Below are 18,992 nucleotides of genomic sequence, written 5' to 3'. Positions count from 1 at the left end.
ACAAATTTAGTTTACTTATCAATTAGAGAAAGTTAATACTATCCTGTGGTATGATGGAGGCAGTTTGCACTGACCAATGAAAGTAAGTGTTAAATTTGTGGGAAATTTTATGAGCTATTGAGATCACTAAGGCCGTGCTCAACGTGTCATGTTGGGAACAGTTACACCACAGAAACTAGCAAATGATCAACTAGGGATCCCCCTGAGCCCTCCAAGTGTCCATTGTTCAAGTTTACCTGCACACCCCTTGTAATATCAGTCCACCGAACTGTTGGGCAAATCGAAGGCTATAATGTATGAAAGCAGTTCCTGATCATACAATGACAACTGGAGTGTCCTCCAACAATGAAAGTTATTTTATTGCCAGGTGCGGTGGCTCATGCCTGTAATCCCAGCACTTTGGGAGGCTGAGGCAGGCGGATCACAAGGTAAGGAGTTCGAGATCAGCCTGGTCAGCATGGTGAATCGAGATCAGCCTGGTCACCATGGTGAAACCCTGTCTCTACTAAAAAATACAAAAAATTAGCTAGGCATGGTGGTGTGCACCTGTAATTGCAACTACTTGGGAGGCTGAGGCAAGCAAATTGCTTGAACCTGGGAGGTGCAAGTTGCAGTGAGCTGAGATCGCGCCACTGCACTCCGGCCTGGGTGACAAGAGTGAGACTCCATCTCAAAAAGAAAAAAAAAAGAGAGAGAGAGAAAGTTATTTTATCAGTATTAACATTGTTATTAAATACAAGGCTGGGTGCGGTAGCTCATGACTGTGATCCCAGCACTTTGGGAGGCTGAGGTGGTCGGATCACTTGAGGCCAGGAGTTTGAGACCATCTTGGCCAACATGGTGTGACCTGGTCTCTACTAAAAATACAAAAATCAGCCGGGCGTGATGGTGTAGGCCTGTAGTCCCAGCTACTCAGGAGGCTGAGGGGGGAGAATGGCTTGAACCCGGGAGGCAGAGGTTGCGGTGAGCTGAGATCACACCACTGCATTCCAGCCTAGGCAACAGAGAGCAAGACTCCATCTCAAAAATAAACACATAAAGTAAAAAATAAAAAAATTCTATATATATACACACACACACACATACACACATATATATAATCTGTATTACAGACTGTTTTGGTTTTTCTACTTTCTTTTGTTTTCCTAATTACCCATCCCTCCTGGATGACTTTCCTTAGGCTGCCATAACAAACTACCACAAACTGAGTGGCCCCAAATAACCGAAATGTATTGTCTCATATTCTGGAGACTAGAAGTGTAAAATGAAGGTATCGGCAGGGCAGGCTCCTCGGGTTTCTTCCTTGCCTCTTCTAGCTTCTAGTGGTTTGCTGGAAATTTTCAACATTCCCATACTTTCAGCTGTATAACCCCCACCTGTGCCTTTGTCATCACATGGCATGGCATTCTCCTTATGTGTCTTTGTCTTCACAGGGCCATCTTCTCATAGGGCTGCCAGTCACACTGGATTAAAGGCATGCCCTACGCCCGTCAGATCTCATCTTAACTATGTCTATAATGAACTTATTTCCAAATAAGGTCACATTCTGAGGTACTGGGGACTGGAACTTCAGCATACTTCTCTTGAGGGGAGACAATTCAAAACCTGTAACATGCACCTAGCATCTTTTGAAATTGCCCTTCAGCCTGCCTTTATAGCATTGCTCAGCCCATCTCTGCTTGCAATCAATCTGTTTCAACTTCCTTTGAGTGTTTATCTGCAACCTGATAAGATTAACTTGTTATAAGACATATTCTAATGCTGAAAAAATAACATCGTTTCAGGTCAGTACTGGGTTGGTTCACACTGAAGAAAAGAACAACACACTTACAGAGCTAAATGTTTACATGACAGCCCAGTCTAGTCCGCAGGATTTCTGTCACACCTAGCCAATGCTGCTGCTGGAGCAGGAAAGCAGCCATAGAAAATACGTAAATAGAACTTGTCTGTGTTCTGCAAAAACTTTATGTGCACTGAAATTTGAATATAATTTTATGCATCATGAAATATTATTTGTCTTTTTTCGATTATTTAAAAATGAGAAAATTTTCTTAACCATCATTTGCCAAGCAATGACCTATATCATCATGGAACTACCCTAGGATCCACAGATGCCATGTTTGTATGATCAGGCATGATCATGGCTACTTACTCTGGGGTTTGTGTATCATATTCCTGGAGTATTCCCCATGTTCTCGATCCTGTGATAATACCTAATACCCACATTATGTCATTTAGCTTTCCCAAGGACACTAGAAAGTAGACATTCCTTCCTCTCAGCTAACGAATAAACTAAGGTTGTAATGGTGGAGTAAATATTTATTCTGTGCTTATTATATTCTAGGAAATTCTCTCTAGGGTGGAAGAGTTGGCCATATAAACAAGGTTACATTCCTCAAAGAACTTCCATTCTGGGGAGGGGAGATATACAATAAACAAATGAAAAGTCAAGCCCACAGGATTTTAACAAGTTGTGACAAATGCTATGAAGAAAATAGGAAGGTAGATATAACAGAGAAAAAGAAACCATCCAGGTAAATAATTTGGATAGAGTGTTCAAGGAAGGCCTTTGAAGTGGTAACGTTGGAGCAGAGATTCAAAGACTAAATGAACCAGATAAGGGTAGGATCAGGGCTTGCCTGTTGTGAGCTTACAAACAAAACAGTCCGGGCGTGGTGGCTCACACCTGTAATCCTAACACTTTGGGAGGCCGAGGTGGGTGGATCACCTGAGGTCAGGAGTTTGAGACCAACCTGGCCAACATGGTGAAACCCCGTCTCTACTAAAAAAATACAAAAATTAGCTGGGCACGGTTGCAGGCACCTGTAATCCCAGCTACTTGGTAGGCTGAGGCAGGAGAATTGCTTGAACCTGGGAGGTGGGGTTGTGGTAAGCCGAGATTACGCCATTGCATTCCAGCCTGGGAGAGAGAGCAAGACTCTGTCTCAAACAAAACAAAACAAACAAAACAAAACAAAACCAAACCAAACCAAACCAAACCAAACCAAACCAAAACAAACCAAACCAAACCAGGTCAATACAACTAGAATGAGATACAGAAAGTGAGTAGGGGGAGATAAAGGGGGAGAGCTATACAGGACAATTTATGTGGAACCAATGAGCCAAACCAATTGATTTACTTTGTATCATAAATGCAACGGGAAGCCATTGAAGCGATTTTAGAAAGGGAGTGGCCACTGAGTGGTGAATCATTTGCACATGGTCAAATTCTGGAATCAGGAGCCCAGTGAGAAGGCTATTGTAGTAGTCCAGGAGGGAAAAATGACGGCTGGGACAAAGTGGTAATGATGAAAGGAACGACAAGCAGAAGGATTTAAGGTAGAACTTGGACATAGAATTGATAGAATTTGCTGATGGTGAATTTTGGGAAATGAGGAAAGGAAGGAATCAAGAATGAGCTGCTGGCTTCCAGTTTACAGGGGTTATATAATAGTATGATATATTGATGTGTTGAGAGGGTGCAAATTTGGGATGGAAAATTATGACTTGTATTTTGATAGTGGCATAAAACTGAGAATTATATATTCATGTGGATATTCCAAGACAGCAATTGATTATATGATTCTAGAATTAATGGTGAGGTTAAAATTAGAGATATAAATTTGGAATTCCTCAGCTGATGGATGATAGGCAAAGCCTTGGAACCATATGATATCACTTAGGGAAAATCTAAATATAGATTTAGATTTTAATTTAATTTAGATTATAATGCCTCCTGACATTTCAAACTAAGTGTTTGAGTTGGGTGACAAGAACTGAGGATTAGTCAATGTGGTAAAAGCACCTGGTGTCCCAGAATCCACATACAGAAAGAGGTTCAAAGAGAAACAACATGTGAGTGAGTGAGTGAGTGAGTTCTGAAGAGAAATACACCCATTGTATGTAGTTGTGAGTGGAAAAAGTAGGGCTTAAAATCATGCCCTCTCCTCTACATCTCAAAAATCTTTCTACAATGTCATGTTTCTGGAGTCCCTTATGGATTTCCCAACTCATTGTATGTTCGGTTTCTTTAATTCAAATTCTGATGCTTCTCTTAATGTCCACAGCAGCCTCTCAATGGATATTGATGATGTTTTATTTTAAGTAAAGATTCTAAGTTAATCATGCCAATGTTAATTTTAGGTCATTTTTTGCATTTTCATTTGGAGCTGATTTATTCATGCTAAAATATTAATGGATTATCTAAAATCATTTACACTCAACTACTCTTTTTAAAAAATATTTCAAGATACAACAAAAATATTTTATGTGCCCTTTTCAACTTAATAGTTTTATTCTACTTAGATGCTTAAAACAAGAAATGTGGAATTGTTTATTTTTTGTTCTTTTGCTATAAAGGAATAAAATCAAAAGTAATTATAATTACTCTAGGAGCATGAGAAGAACAGAAAACCATGGCATTGTATTGAAGAATAAAAGATATATTTTACAGTACTTTCCCATAATTAAGAATTGTGTATCTTGGTTTTTTATGAATTTAATTGGCACTATAAAATATTACTTGTTATTATGTGAGTTAAATACTACAATATAAAGGTAATACACTCATAAAATAGATTCACAGTTGGAAAGTAAGAGTAATTGTATATAAGACGACTGGGAGAGAAGAAAATTATGAGACAGTGTAATAATGACTTCATGGGCTATTGTAAATTTAGAGGGATAACGATGTACCACAATGCTGCAGACTTCAATGACATTAAAGGATTCTAGTGATCTAATACATGAGCAACATAGATTTAAATGATCAGTAAATTGCCATTTAGTTTAAAATTAACTAGAATATTTATTACAATATTAACAGCTAAGAATTTAGAAACTTCACAATAAATTCATGACACAACTCAACTGGGTTAAAAATATATATTTTTTAAAAAGGATATGTGAAAATTATTCATACATGCATACGTGCATGTTTATACAAATATATGCACTTCACACTCCAAAGTCCTCTAATACAAGTTTATTATTTGTTTAAATCACTGAAACTGACCAATTAGGGAAAAAAATATGAACTCTTACCTACCACAGTGTGTGTGTGCGTGTTGTGTATCTTTGCATATCATTTATGAAGATGTTTATTTCATTATACATTTAAATTGTCCTTCAAAAAAGCTTTCTAGTTAATTATTTATACCTTTATTATTTATACCTCAGTTGTTTGTGCCTCTATTTTCTATTTCTGTATTTGATCTTTTATATAAGGTTTACCTTTTAAATATTTATCAAGCTGTTAAAGCTTTATGACTTCCAAAAACATTTTTTTTCCAAACTATGATTTTTCTTTCAGCCTTTCAAAATAATCTGAGAGACTAGTAGGGCTTTATAGCACTAAATTCCAGTAGTAAATAGAATTCACATCATTTAATTTCTGTACTTTAAATACATTTGCAAAAAAGGTAAACTTAAGCCTGCTGAAATTTATTTAAGGTCAGTCAACATTTATTGATTCTCAGCTGTGTATGTAGATGTCTTATTGTTGGGATCAAGTTTACACAATCCTGACGTATCTCTGAGACACGTGAAACAGCCGAAGGGCATATATTCTGAGCAATAAATTGAAAATGTTAGCTAATATTGTAGCTGAGAAACTGAGCCCGTCTGTGCTGAGGAGCATACAGCAGAAAAATGATGAGACAGCTAATGAAGTCACCTTTGAAATGTTTGATGAAGGTAATGAAGGCACCTTTGAAATTTTTTTGAATCATATTTCTCTGTACATTAAATTAATAAACAGTGGGAATTTTCTCTTTATCAAGTATGTTTAACATCAGGATAATATGTCCTTGCTGTTAAAGGCAGATTTACTATAAAATTTGTTACATCTTAATTTATATAAAACAAAGATTTATTATTAATCTGTTTAGCTTTACCCCTAAATGTTGGTGGAAAGTTTAAAAAGTTTCATCAAAAAGTTTGTTTTTACAGTGAATTTTGCATATGTTTAAGTACTTTTTATTTTTTAAATTTTTTTTCATTTTTTTTTTTTTTTGAGACAGAGTTTTGCTCTGTCATCCAGGCAGAGTACAGTGGTGCAATCTTGGTTCACTACAATCTCTATCCCCCGTGCTCAAGCGATCCTCCCACCTCGGCCTCCTGAGTAACTGGGACTACGAGCACGCACCACCACACCTGGATAATTTTTGTATTTTTTTTGGATACAGAGGTCTCACCATGTTGCACAGGATGGTCTTGAACTCCTGGACTCAAGTGAATCTCCCACCTTGGCCTCCCAAAGTTTTGGGATTACAGGTGTGAGCCACCATGCCCACCAAGCAGTTTTTATTTTTAAAAAATTAAGAGAAATTGTTTGGGGTTTAATATGTAGTATTTGTGGATGAATTCTTGATAGATATAAAGTAATACCTAAGGAATATACTGCTGAACAGACACTTCTCAAAAGAAGACATTTATGCAGCCAAAAAACATATGAAAAAATGCTCATCATCACTGGCCATCAGAGAAATGCAAATCAAAACCACAATGAGATACCATCTCACACCAGTTAGAATTGCGATCATTAAAAAGTCAGGAAGCAACAGGTGCTGGAGAGGATGTGGAGAAATAGGAACACTTTTACATTGTTGGTGGGACTGTAAACTAGTTCAACCATTGTGGAAGTCAGTGTGGCAATTGCTCAGGGATCTAGAACTGGAAATACCATTTGACCCAGCCATCCCATTACTGGGTATATACCCAAAGGATTATAAATCATGCTGCTATAAAGACACATGAACACGTATGTTTATTGCGGCACTATTCGCAATAGCAAAGACTTGGAACCAACCCAAATGTCCAACAATGATAGACTGGATTAAGAAAATGTGGCACATATACACCATGGAATACTATGTGGCCATAAAAAATGATGAGTTCATGTCCTTTGTAGGGACATGGATGAAGCTGGAAACCATCATTCTCAGCCAACTATCACAAGGACAAAAAACCAAACACTGCATGTTCTCACTCATAGGTGGGAGTTGAACAATGAGAACACATGGACACAGGAAGGGGAACATCATACACTGGGGCCTGTTGTGGGGTTGGGAGAGGGGGGAGGGATAGCATTAGGAGATATACCTAATGTTAAATGATGAGTTAATGGGTGCAGCACACCAACATGGCACATGTATACATATGTAACAAACCTGCATGTTGTACACATGTACCCTAAAACTTAAAGTATAATAATAATAAAATTAAAAATGAAAAACAAAAAAGGAATATACTGCAGTGAGGAGTCCTTGAGAAAAGAGCTGAGCAGATGTTTTTTTTTTTTTGAGACGGAGTCTTGCTCTGTCACCCAGGCTGGAGTGCAGTGGTGCGATCTTGCTCACTGCAAGCTCCGCCTCCTGGGTTCATGCCATTCTCCTGCCTCAGCCTCCTGAGTAGCTGGGACTACAGGCGCCCACCACCACGCCCGGCTAATTTTTTGTATTTTTAGTAGAGACGGGGTTTCACCGTGTTAGCTGGGATGGTCTTGATCTCCTGACCAAGTGATCCACCCACCTCGGCCTTCCAAAGTGCTAGGATTACAGGCGTGAGGATATTTTAAGGTATACAGAATCACAGGGTTCAGAAGAATCTTAGAGATTATAAAGTGTGACTTTTTTTACTTGAAAAGTAAAACAACAACAACAAAAACAAAAAAACAAAACAAAAAACCCCGAGGCACCCAGAAGTAAGTTGTGTTTCAGAACGGGGATAAAAACTGAGACCTCCTGACTTTCAGTTGGAAGTTATGTTTTAGTTACCTTTTTTCCACCACATTATGTGATCAACAGTAAATCTCTGGTGAAAGTTCTTAATCAAAATAATGAATGTTTATATAGTTTTTCATTCCCTAAAGGTTGTAATTGAAAGATGAAGAATGGCCGACTGTGCTATCCGAAAATACATCACTTGGCATAAGGATTATTTTGAGCTAAAAGCACTTGAAAAACAGCAAGTGCAAGAGAAAGACAGGAGACGAAACACTCATGGGAAAGAATTCCTCCTCATTCCAGGAGAAAAGAAACATTCTTATGATCAGAGAGGGGGAGTTGAGGCCAAGAGAAATCCACACAAACAGACTTTGGTAAAAAACAAACAACAACCACAAAAAACCACAACAACCTCTTATTTTCCTGCAGACTCCGATAGATTTTAATTATTATTATCATTATTATTTTTACAATTGCCTCTCTTTGCCCAACCTAGTATATTAATGCTGCATTTAGCCACTTCTTTGGGTCTTGATTTTCCTATGGGAGCTTCCATGTGCACGTAAAAATCGGCATGCTTTTCTCCTGTTAACCTATCTTATGTCAATTGAATTCTCAGGCCCAGCTGGAGACTCTTCAGGGGTAGAGGTAAAATTTTGCCTCCACTCCAGAGATTTTTTTTCATTTCATATTATTTTATCAAGTTCAAAGAGTGCACTTCTATTCTAAAATGCACATCGATGTTCCCTTAAATTCTCTATATATGAGACAAAATTTTGTGACTCTTAATCATTTAACTTGCCGTTCTACTTTATGAAGAGCCTCATCAGCTTGGATAAATAGGGCATAATCACAAAGTTTGAAGTCATTTTCTCAAAATATTTCACTACGTTTGTAAAAAACACTTTTCAGAGTTCTGATATAATTTGATGTCATAATTTTGTATTTTTGGTTTCCTTATGCTTGCCAGAGAGATTTAGAAGCGTACATCCAAAGTAATTTTGCAACGCCAACAAATTACCATATTTCACTGAAAACCCTGCACTCTTCACTTTTTAATGTCTATGGACACAACACTTCTGGAGCTGAAGGTGCATTCTCCTTTAAACAAATGAAAAAATGTCAAGAAGTAAATTCACTCTTGTATGTCCACTAGGAAGAATTGATAATGACTTCTTATCCTATTTCTACTGGGGTATTTTAGGGTGATACAGTTTCTCCATGTTTAAAAGAAAAGACCAAAAATAATTAAAGGGATTCTATTCAGAAAAATGATTTACATCTAATGTTTTTTGGAGGAGAGGGCTCTAAAACCACAATAGCATCTCTGTTTCTCCTGCCACATTCTGAAACTTCTGGTGCCGAGCTTGCCATCATTTTGTTATCTAAAGACTTAAGTTCTCTTGACAAGGGCACTTTGATGTATGCTCTGAGGTATCATGGCCTTTATTTTAAGTATTTCTTAGATAACATTTTGCAAGATTCTTTGTGTAGGGGAGACTATTTTTACATTTTAGGCAGAAAAAAAAAAGTAGACATTTTTAAAAGACCAAGAAATTATAGGAAATAAGACTGCATTTGTAAACATTTTAGAATTTTCAAGAAGCAGTTGCTAATATAAATGCTGTCTATAATATGCAAGTACTAGTCCATAGAGTCAGTAGGACATATCCTAGGCATTCACTTAATTAGACACCAGGGAAATAGTAAGATACAGTGCTTAGAGTTTAGGCTCTGGGCTAGATAGTCAATAGCAATATAATCTCAAGTTGTATCTCCAACTCTTTAAGCTTCTATTTATTCAGTTGTAGAACGGGAATATTACTCATTACTTACTTAAAGTATTGTGAGGTTTAGAATATATTTTTTAATTGGTTAGCACAATGCCTGAAACTACTCAATAAAAGTTTGTGTTTTATTATTATCAATTTGTAGATACAAATTATATGTGTCTAGATTCAAGAATGGTTATTATAGATTAAGCAGAAAAAAAAATTATTTAACAAAGAATTTTAAAAAATCTGAGTTTGGAAATGATTTTATCATTTAGCATGAGGTAATCTAGTTTACTGCTATAAATTCCAGACTTGCATAGTGTCCAGAAAGCTCAGGACAAGCTACCTATTTTTGGAATATTGCATTCTAGGCAAGAGAACTTAAAGAAAGTTTGAAATACAAGGAAGTTTTAAATATAGGGTGGAATGATTATTACATAACACTAATCAGCAAATATGCCTCTGATAATTTCTCAAGTGTGGAGGCCATGATACATTCTTCCAGATTATAAGGAAAATTTAGTTCATGCTGCCTCATCCCAGTGTTAACTGGCCAGACACTCATGCATATGTCAATGAACTTCCTAAGTGACTGCTGGAAGGAAGCATCCCTAAAATTGAATTTCCTGGTTGGTTTTCTAATGCACAAAGCAGGGAAGGTCATATTCTATCTGGGACACATCTACTGCCTGAGATTTCTCCAGCATTTAATGTGGTAGTTTGGAGATGTCATACCCACCACAACTTGGGTCTCAGGTTAAGAGAATCCAGCTGTGGTTAGAGGGAGAAAAGAGACAGATACAGCACAGGAGGTAAATGTCAGCAAGAGAAAGATTTGCTGTGCTTCATTCTGATGAGGGACCTGGAGGGTCAGCATATTTTCATCCCACACATATGAGATCAAAAGCCACACTTCTCTCCCTCATCCTGCTGCTTTCCTACGGCCTACTCTCCCACAAGTTGCCTCAGGCAAAAGCTGGTTGGACTTAATTAACTGACAGCCTGAGCAGGAGACCTAAAGAAGGAGGAAGCAAAGAGGACTCCTAGGGAAGGTTAAGCAGTAGAAAGATAGGCAGAACTTTTGGGGAAGAAAAAGAAAATGGCAGATGGTGGGTGTCAGGTTCACGACTACGCCAATTGCCATGTTGAGGTCTGAAGGAAGTGGGTGGATGAGCAGAAAGAACATTCGGGGGGCCATAGGCAGGTGAAAGATGATTTTATTCAGCAGCTGCTCTCATCAACTGCTTTCTCACCCTGTCTGCCCTGTCTCGGCTGCTTAATCCACTGGCTTCCACACAGTTGCATGGCCAGCTCTCCCTTGCCTTCAGGGTCAGCAGCTTAACTCTTTCCCTCTCTGGCCATGAGTAAGCTGAGCTGTGTCCTGGCTCTTACTTTGCATCTGCAAAGATGGACAGCTCTGACTCTCTCTCTCCTTCTCTGGGTGCAAGCATGCCTCTACAGTCAACAGGGCAATTATACCTTTTACAGACAATAGTGGCTTAGGGACAAGGGATGGCCTTCCCATGTTATGGCTACATAGCTGTGTTTACATTAGACATGGAATTATGCACCTGCGTTCCAAACTCGCTGAGTCACTCTGGCCTGGATGTCTGCCTCAGCCTATTCCTTGACCAAAGCACAGCCATGTTCCTTACAGCGGGAGAGCAGAGGGGAAGGACTTTTTGGTATCAGCCTAAGATAGATACAATATGGGCTGAGAGGTAAGTTGAGGGAAAACATAATTTTTTTTGCCTTATTGGGATTATTTGCATATACTTAGTTTTTTGGGTTTGTGTGTGTGTGTGTGTGTGTGTGTGTGTGCATTTTTAATGGACATAAGTTGTACTTCCTTGTTGAATGATTAAGAACATAACTAAGTCAATTAGCTTAATTCAAACATTTCACATTTTATATATATGCTATAACATCATTTCATGCCCCATAAATATATGCAATTATAATTTGTCAATATTCAATTAAAAATACTGAATAAGCAATTAAAAAAAAAACATAACTAATGATTTTACCTCCATAACTGGCCCTGAAAACTGAGAGCTGAAGGGAGGAGGCCTGGTTTGACACCAGGGTGCTGTAGATCAATGTTCGGAGGGTTGACTTTTTTACTCCCCATCTTTGGTTTCCAGGTATTTTACTGTTTTTCTATAGTGATGTCATGTAGTGCATAGAGAGGACTACTTTATGAATGACTCATCTTTTTTTCCTGTTTTTCATATACAACATACTAATTGTGTTGTCATATTGTCAAAGATCATTAGTATACCTTTTTCTTTCTATTTTAGAAAGAGTCACCTCAGAAGCATTGTGTAGGCTGGGTGATGGAGTTTTTAAGAGTGTAGACACATCCAGGTTTAAATCACAGGTCTGTCTCTTACTAGTTGATTTGACCTCAGGCAGGTTAAATAAATTTTCTCTGGATCATTTTTTTCTCATTTGTAAAATTAGGGTAATTACAGAAGCAAAAAATTTAGGAGAATTTAGCACAGAGCTTGGTGCATATGTGTGAATTAAATAGAAGCCAATAAATTCTTACTGATAGTTATGTTAGTACTTTTTATTTCCTTATATCTGAAAACATCTGGTATATAAAGATTATGTCATTGTAATAATCTCTAAGTGTAAAGCCTACTTCTGCACAGTTGAGATGCTTTTTTGATCCATTCTGCGAAGTCCACTTCTGAATTCTTTCTTATCTTGTAGAATGTTGCTATATTTTCTGGAATCATCTCCTCTTCCTCTCTTTCCCTTACCCTTTCACAACAAGTCATCAAGATCTTTTAATTCTATCCTCTAATTATGTTGGGAACCTATGCTCCTTTCTCTATACCCACTGCCATTGTTTCATTTCTTGTATGGGTTACTGCAATAGCCTCTTAACCAGTTTTCCCCCTACTTGCCACTCTCTAATCCATCCTTTGCACCTCGATAAATCTGATTGTTCTACTCCTGCCGCACCTACCCCCCCCTTTTTTTTGAGACAGAGTCTCGCTTTGTCATCCAAACTGGAGGGCAGTGGCACAATCTCGGCTCACTGAAACCTCCGCTTCCCGAGTTCAAGTGATTCTCCCTGCCTCAGCCTCCTGAGTAGCTGGGATTACAGGTGCCCACCACCACACTCAGCTAATTTTTGCATCTTCAGTAGAGATGGGGTTTTATCATGCTGGCCAGGTTACCCCCTCTTAAAGCCTGCAGTGGTTCTTTATGCCTTATGAGATTTATTATAAGACTCCTAGGACGGCCTGCCAGGGACTGCTAGTTGAACTCTAATACCCATTCTCCCTTTTTCTTTCATAATAGGACCACTTGCTTGCTGCCATCTTTAGAAGACACATAGCTTATCACACTGAAGGTTAAATTCCCAGCTTCCCTTTAGCTCATTGTGAATATATTCCTCAGTTCTGGTCAATAGCATGTAAGCAAGAGTGCCATGTAGCACTTCTGCTAAGTGTCCTTAAAAGACACTGCTATAGATTAAATGTCTGTGTCCCCCTAAAGTTCTTATGTTAAAATCCTAAGACCCAATATGAGGATATTATGAGGTTGGGCGTTGGCAAGTGATTTGGTAGGCAGAGCCCTCATGAATGGGATTCAGGACCTGTAAAAGAGACCTCAGAGAGCTTTTTTACTTTCTACCACGTGAAGACACACACAGCAAGAAGATGGCTGTCTATAAACAAGGAAGCAGGCCTCACCAGATACTGCAATATACGGATACCTTGATTTTGGACTTCCTAGCCTCCAGAACTAAGAGAAATAAATGTTCGTTATTTACAAGCTACCCAGTTTATGATATTTTATGTAGCAACCAGAACAGACTAACAGAGAGGTAGCACGTCTTTCTTCATCCTTTTCTCTTTCCTAATAACTGAATTGTAGATATGAGGGTTAGGGCTAGAACAGCTCTTTGAACTTCTGAGGTGAGATACAAAAAATGGTGGAGTAGCACGCAAAAGAGAACCTGAATTTATTAGCATCACCGAGCTTCCAAACCTATCATAGACCGGCTTCCTCAAGCAATAACATGGGTGGGAGAAATAAACTGCTGTCTTCTATGAGCCAATATTATTCTGAATTTCTGACACCTTTAGTCAAACTGAATCCTAATATGTATGCAATCCATTATTTTCCAAAGTCTTGTCCTTCTGTTAAATTTCATATTAAATTTTTTTCCATTGGTCTTTTCTCTACAACAGTCCTGAACTACATGTTGGCCCAAGACCATAGAATGATGTCAAATCTTACTGCTTTGGTTCAAGTTGTTCCCTTTGCCTGACATCACGTACCCCACAGCGCTAATAGGCTTCATTTGAATTTTATAATTATTACTTATTTTTCAATACCCTGCTGAAACATCATCTCCCATAAGAAGCAGTCACTGACAATTCACTTCACGCCTCCCGAAGGTGGTTTTGCCCTCCCTCTCACAACCTCTGGAGCTGTACAGGTTTAAAATTTCACCATTCACATACACTGACAGTTACTTATTTGTGTGTGTTCTTTTCCTATTAATCCTTGAGGGTAGTGATTCTGTCCTATATATTTGCCATGTCTAGCAGTCTCTGGCAATTTGTAGGTGATCAATCAAAATACAGTTCTGATTTCATAGGACATAATCATATTTCTGGAGTTTTTCAATAAAAGTAATATTTCATATATACTATTTCTCAATTCAGAGGAAGAAAATGACATTCACTCATTGCATTTCAGACTTATCAAAAAAATTTTAAGTTGTGTGTTATTCAAAAGATTGAGTGATTTTATTTGAGAGACTACATTTTATTCTGAAATGCTTCACAATAAAAGTTGTTGCCTCAGAAAAATGTTAGAACATTAAAATGGCATTTAGTTTAAATATAATACAATTTATGAAAAATTGTAAAAGCATACTTTTAGATATCTCTATTATATTTTAAAAACATGGCTTCCCTTCTAATACGTTTTTCCTTCCAAAAAAGATATACCCTATTTTTTTCTCCCTAAATGTTTTCTGAGCATTTTCCTATGTCTTTTAATTGCCCTCAAAACAAATATTTTAAAAAAAATTTTTTAGACAGATCTCACTTTGTCACCCAGGCTGGAGTGCAGTGACGCCAACATACAGCTCACTGCAGCCTCTATCTCCCAGGCTCAGGTGATTCACTCACTTCAGCCTCCCAAGTAGCTGGGATTACAGGGGCATGTCATCCTACCCAGATGATTTTTTGTAGAGACAGGGTCTTGCCATATTGCCAAGGCTGGTTTCAAACTTCTGGGTTCAAGTGATCTGCCTGCCTCAGCCTCCCGAAGTGCTGGGATTACTGCATAATATTCCACTTTAGGTTACTATATTAAACTAATCTGCTTTCTGTCCTTATGTGTTTGCCTTTGTTGGATGCTTTATATAAATGGAATCATACAATATGTGGTCTTTTGTGACTGGCTTCTTTCACTAAGCATAACATTTTCAAGATTTTTGTAGCATGTATCAGTATCTCATTCCTTTTTATTGCCTAATAATATTCCATTGTATAGCTATGTCTCACTGTGCTTGTCAATTTATCAGTTGATGGATATTTGGATTATTTCCACTTTTTGGCTATTATGAATAATAATGGTATAAATATTAATGTATAGGTTTTTGTGTAGACATATGCTTTCATTTTTCTTAAGAATATACGTAGCTTACCTCCCACATATCAGTGAGAACATACGATGTTTGGTTTTCCATTCCTCAGTTATTTCACTTAGAATAATAGTCTCCAATCTCATCCAGGTCGCTGCAAATGCTGTTAATTCATTCCTTTTTATGACTGGGTAGTATCCCATCCTATATCTATATACCACAGTTTCTTTATTCACTTGATTGATGGGCATTTGGGTTGGTTCCACAATTTTGCATTTGCAAATTGCAAGGCACAGTATTGATAATTTTAAAACTTATCACTAGAGGAAAGACATCTAGTGCATCCCTTGCTGGATTAGGATCAGGATATTAAATTCTTGGATTCCTGATTCACTGGACTGGTCATCTTTTAGCTAAACTCTCATGCTGCACTCTCTACTTGGGCCTTCCCAGGGGACAGAGCTGTCTGCAGTCCCTGATACAATTACTTTTGGAGTTGCTCATTTCTAGAAAAATCATACTCAGGAAATGTTAAAAGAATAAAAATTTGGCAGGCTTCGTATAGTATGCTGTCTGCATAAAGTTGTACAGACTACACAGAATCTTGAGATACAAATCTTTAGAGTTTTTCCCTGTCTTTTCATTTCCCAAATGTTATTATTCATGAATTTCTAAACATAAGACACGTCCGAGGTGCACTGATGAGCAATGGGACATATGGTATTGGGTTTATCAAAGCCATTCTACAGCAAAGAGACATGCAGTCAGATGGTGAAGTAACACAACAAAAATATAAATAGTTTTCTTAATTACAAAAATTGAACATAAGTTACATTTATTGAAGGGGGCTAGATTTTACTTTAATGGCTGAAAAAAATAACTAAAGATGGTAACACATGTCATATTTGGTTCTTCATTAATGTTGCCATTCAAATACAGCAGTTGTGCAATAAAAAATTCAATTAGTTAAAATAAGTAATTTTTGTTCAGAGGAACTGAAGCTAATGTGGTTAAAAATGCATTTTTTTTCCAACAAAACACTTTTTGTTCCTTTTGGTGCTGCACAGTTGTAGAATAAACCCATAAACACTTGTTTCTTTCCTCCTCTTGCCCACCACAAAATAAAAGCACATGGTTATTGCTACCATACATTGTCTTGCTTCTTATGCTAGAAGAAAAATTAAATGTAGGGATCCAGTTATCATTCAAAAGAGTAGGTGTAAAAATTGGAAATATGACACTTATTTTGGAAATATCAACGAAAATGTGCCTAGCTGAGATAGTGTTCAAAATGAATTCATTCAGACAGTATCTGTGAAAGCTTCTATTCCTCTCAGAGATTCCCTATCAAGCTTTGCAAAAGGATGTTGTATTTCACTGTTTCCTAAAAATGTGTGCAAACAGGGCAGGACAATGCCTTCATGAGGCAGACATTTCCCCCAGTAAACACAAAGCTGAGTTTGGGATGCTATAAACAATTCTGTGGACTTTTACAGTAAGATCAGATTGGAGCATGGATTACATTATTTTGTATGCTTGCCTTTCATAGTCTTAATGGATTTTCAAAAATGTGCAGTGATGCTTTGTGTAGTACAAGGCTGGAGAGAGAACACAACACTTCAGCACAGCCTGTGATCTGCCCAGCTACACAAGCAAATGATGACTCCTATTTCCAGTGCTGGAATTATTTGTCCAATAGATAGAACATGCAGGATAAAAACTTTTTAATATAATTATGCAACAATGAACTCTCAACGGCTAGACTAAAGATGCAAGCTAATTGTTTCTATTCTACACCAAGGGCAGTTCCATGTCTTTCATAGAAGTCTTATGCTTCCCTCTGTCATTCTGTTTCCTGGTCAGTAAATTACAAACTATACTTTTAGTTTTCTATATAGAGATTTATACTAAAAACTTAAGAAGTGACAATGGAGAAGAAAAGAGTAGAGAAAAAAGAGGTCCCTGTCCTTTCTCAAATACATGAATACATGTTTTTAGAAACCTACTTTGCAGTTTTAACCTAAGTTTTATTTCAAATCAGTCACATAGAGCAGTGATAATCATGTTTCCTCTTAGATCTGATGACCAATCTATGAATTATTTTCCTACATAAATTCACTTAATAGTAATTAATTGAATGTATTTTAGATGCAACTAAATGAGACTATCCAATTTCTCAAATGTATACATGTTGTACTGTGTAAATTTGTAACACATATTTGATAATATTACATATGGCATTAGTGGGGAAATAGTAACTCTTTGAATATACTACTGTTTTCTCTGACCACTTTGAAGAAAAACTCTGGTGCCATTAGAAGATATATTAGTGGAAAATCTCTAGTCTGTCACATTTGCACCATTACATAGAGAAGAGAAAACAAAAACAATTGATGTGACTTCAGAGAGATTATTCTCAGTACTTTAACTTTCTTATTTCTAAAATGAGGGGCTTTGACAGACGAACATTTGGATTCTTGTGGCTTTAATATCTGTTGGTTCAGTGAGTGAAACTGGGATTCTTGTCATTATTCATCAGAAGAGCACTTAGGAACTACATGCTTTAATAAGTAAAGTAACCAGGGATTTTTGTCTTTGATTCGTGATAGCTAGTAATGGAGAAAACGTCTCAGTAATTATACTTGATGTTAGAAAACTACAACATTTTCAATATTTGCATCTGTTCTATATTCTAGATATCAAGCATAAAATATTAGATCACAGTGAATATCAATTTTTTAGAGAAGTAAAGTTCATGATTTAATTATATTATTACACCATTTTCTTGGGAGGTAATATTTTCTGTATTTTTAAATTATTAACAGTTTATCTTTTTATTTTTCTCAACAGAATCATTTGAATATCAAAGCATAGGCCTCTAATTGTCAAAGGCATTTGAACAATTTTATTTTTCTTTGAAATTTTTAAACTATTATCTTATTTGTGGATCTTTCATATTATTCAAATTAAACTAGTCATACCAGAAATTCTTCTAAATAAACATCTTTTAAAATCTCTCTTAACTTGGTTCTGCTTGTAGGCCTGCTTTCTCTTTTGTGTGTGGTGAAAATCTGCAAGGGATCTCTGTTCCATACTCTGTGCTTTCCCTTATGAACATTTTAAGTCTTAAAATCCTTGAAATTCAGAAATTAGAGTTTTTAGTTTTTTAAATATTCTGAATCTAACACTAATAAGTAGGAAAAAAAATCCCAAGCTTACATCTGCTATTCAGAGTAACAAGTGAAATATAGTTCCCAATATTATTATGCATGAAATCTGTTATAATTGAAATCCACTCTTAAGATTTTACCTTAGGTAGTAACTGACAGCCTCTTACAGGCCTTGCAAAATCCAGCTTTTCTTTCTCAAGGAAAAATTATATTACAAATTTCTTTATACCTGAAACTAAATTATACACATTTTTAAATATTTAAGGGTTTATATCTCATAATTTTTGACTCTTATCTTATTTCTTTCTATACTTAATTTTACTTAGGTATATTGAGAGACAATACCAATTTAAGCTTTTTTGTTTGTTCAGTTTTTATTCTTCCATCTATTCAGCAAATATTTATTGGCCATTTATAATAAGCAATCTGTGAAAGACAGAATTAAATAAAAATTGACCCTGCTTACAATCTAGTACAGTAACTAACTCACATATCAGTTGAGTAAAAGGAAAAGAAATGATTTTATTTTTCTTTTACCCATCATCTGTGGGCCTTGAAATAGGCAAATTATAAATGAGAAAGATATTGTTGTTGGCTAAAATGAGAACTAAAATTTAATCTATTTTCATGATAAATTCTATATTATGTCTTGAGACAGAGTCTTACTCTGTTGCCCAGACTGGAGTGCAGTAGCACGATCTTG

The sequence above is a fragment of the Nomascus leucogenys genome, chromosome 16 (genome assembly GCF_006542625.1).
Source record: "Nomascus leucogenys isolate Asia chromosome 16, Asia_NLE_v1, whole genome shotgun sequence".
NCBI lineage: Eukaryota > Metazoa > Chordata > Mammalia > Primates > Hylobatidae > Nomascus > Nomascus leucogenys.
This window is presented reverse-complemented; position numbering follows the sequence as displayed.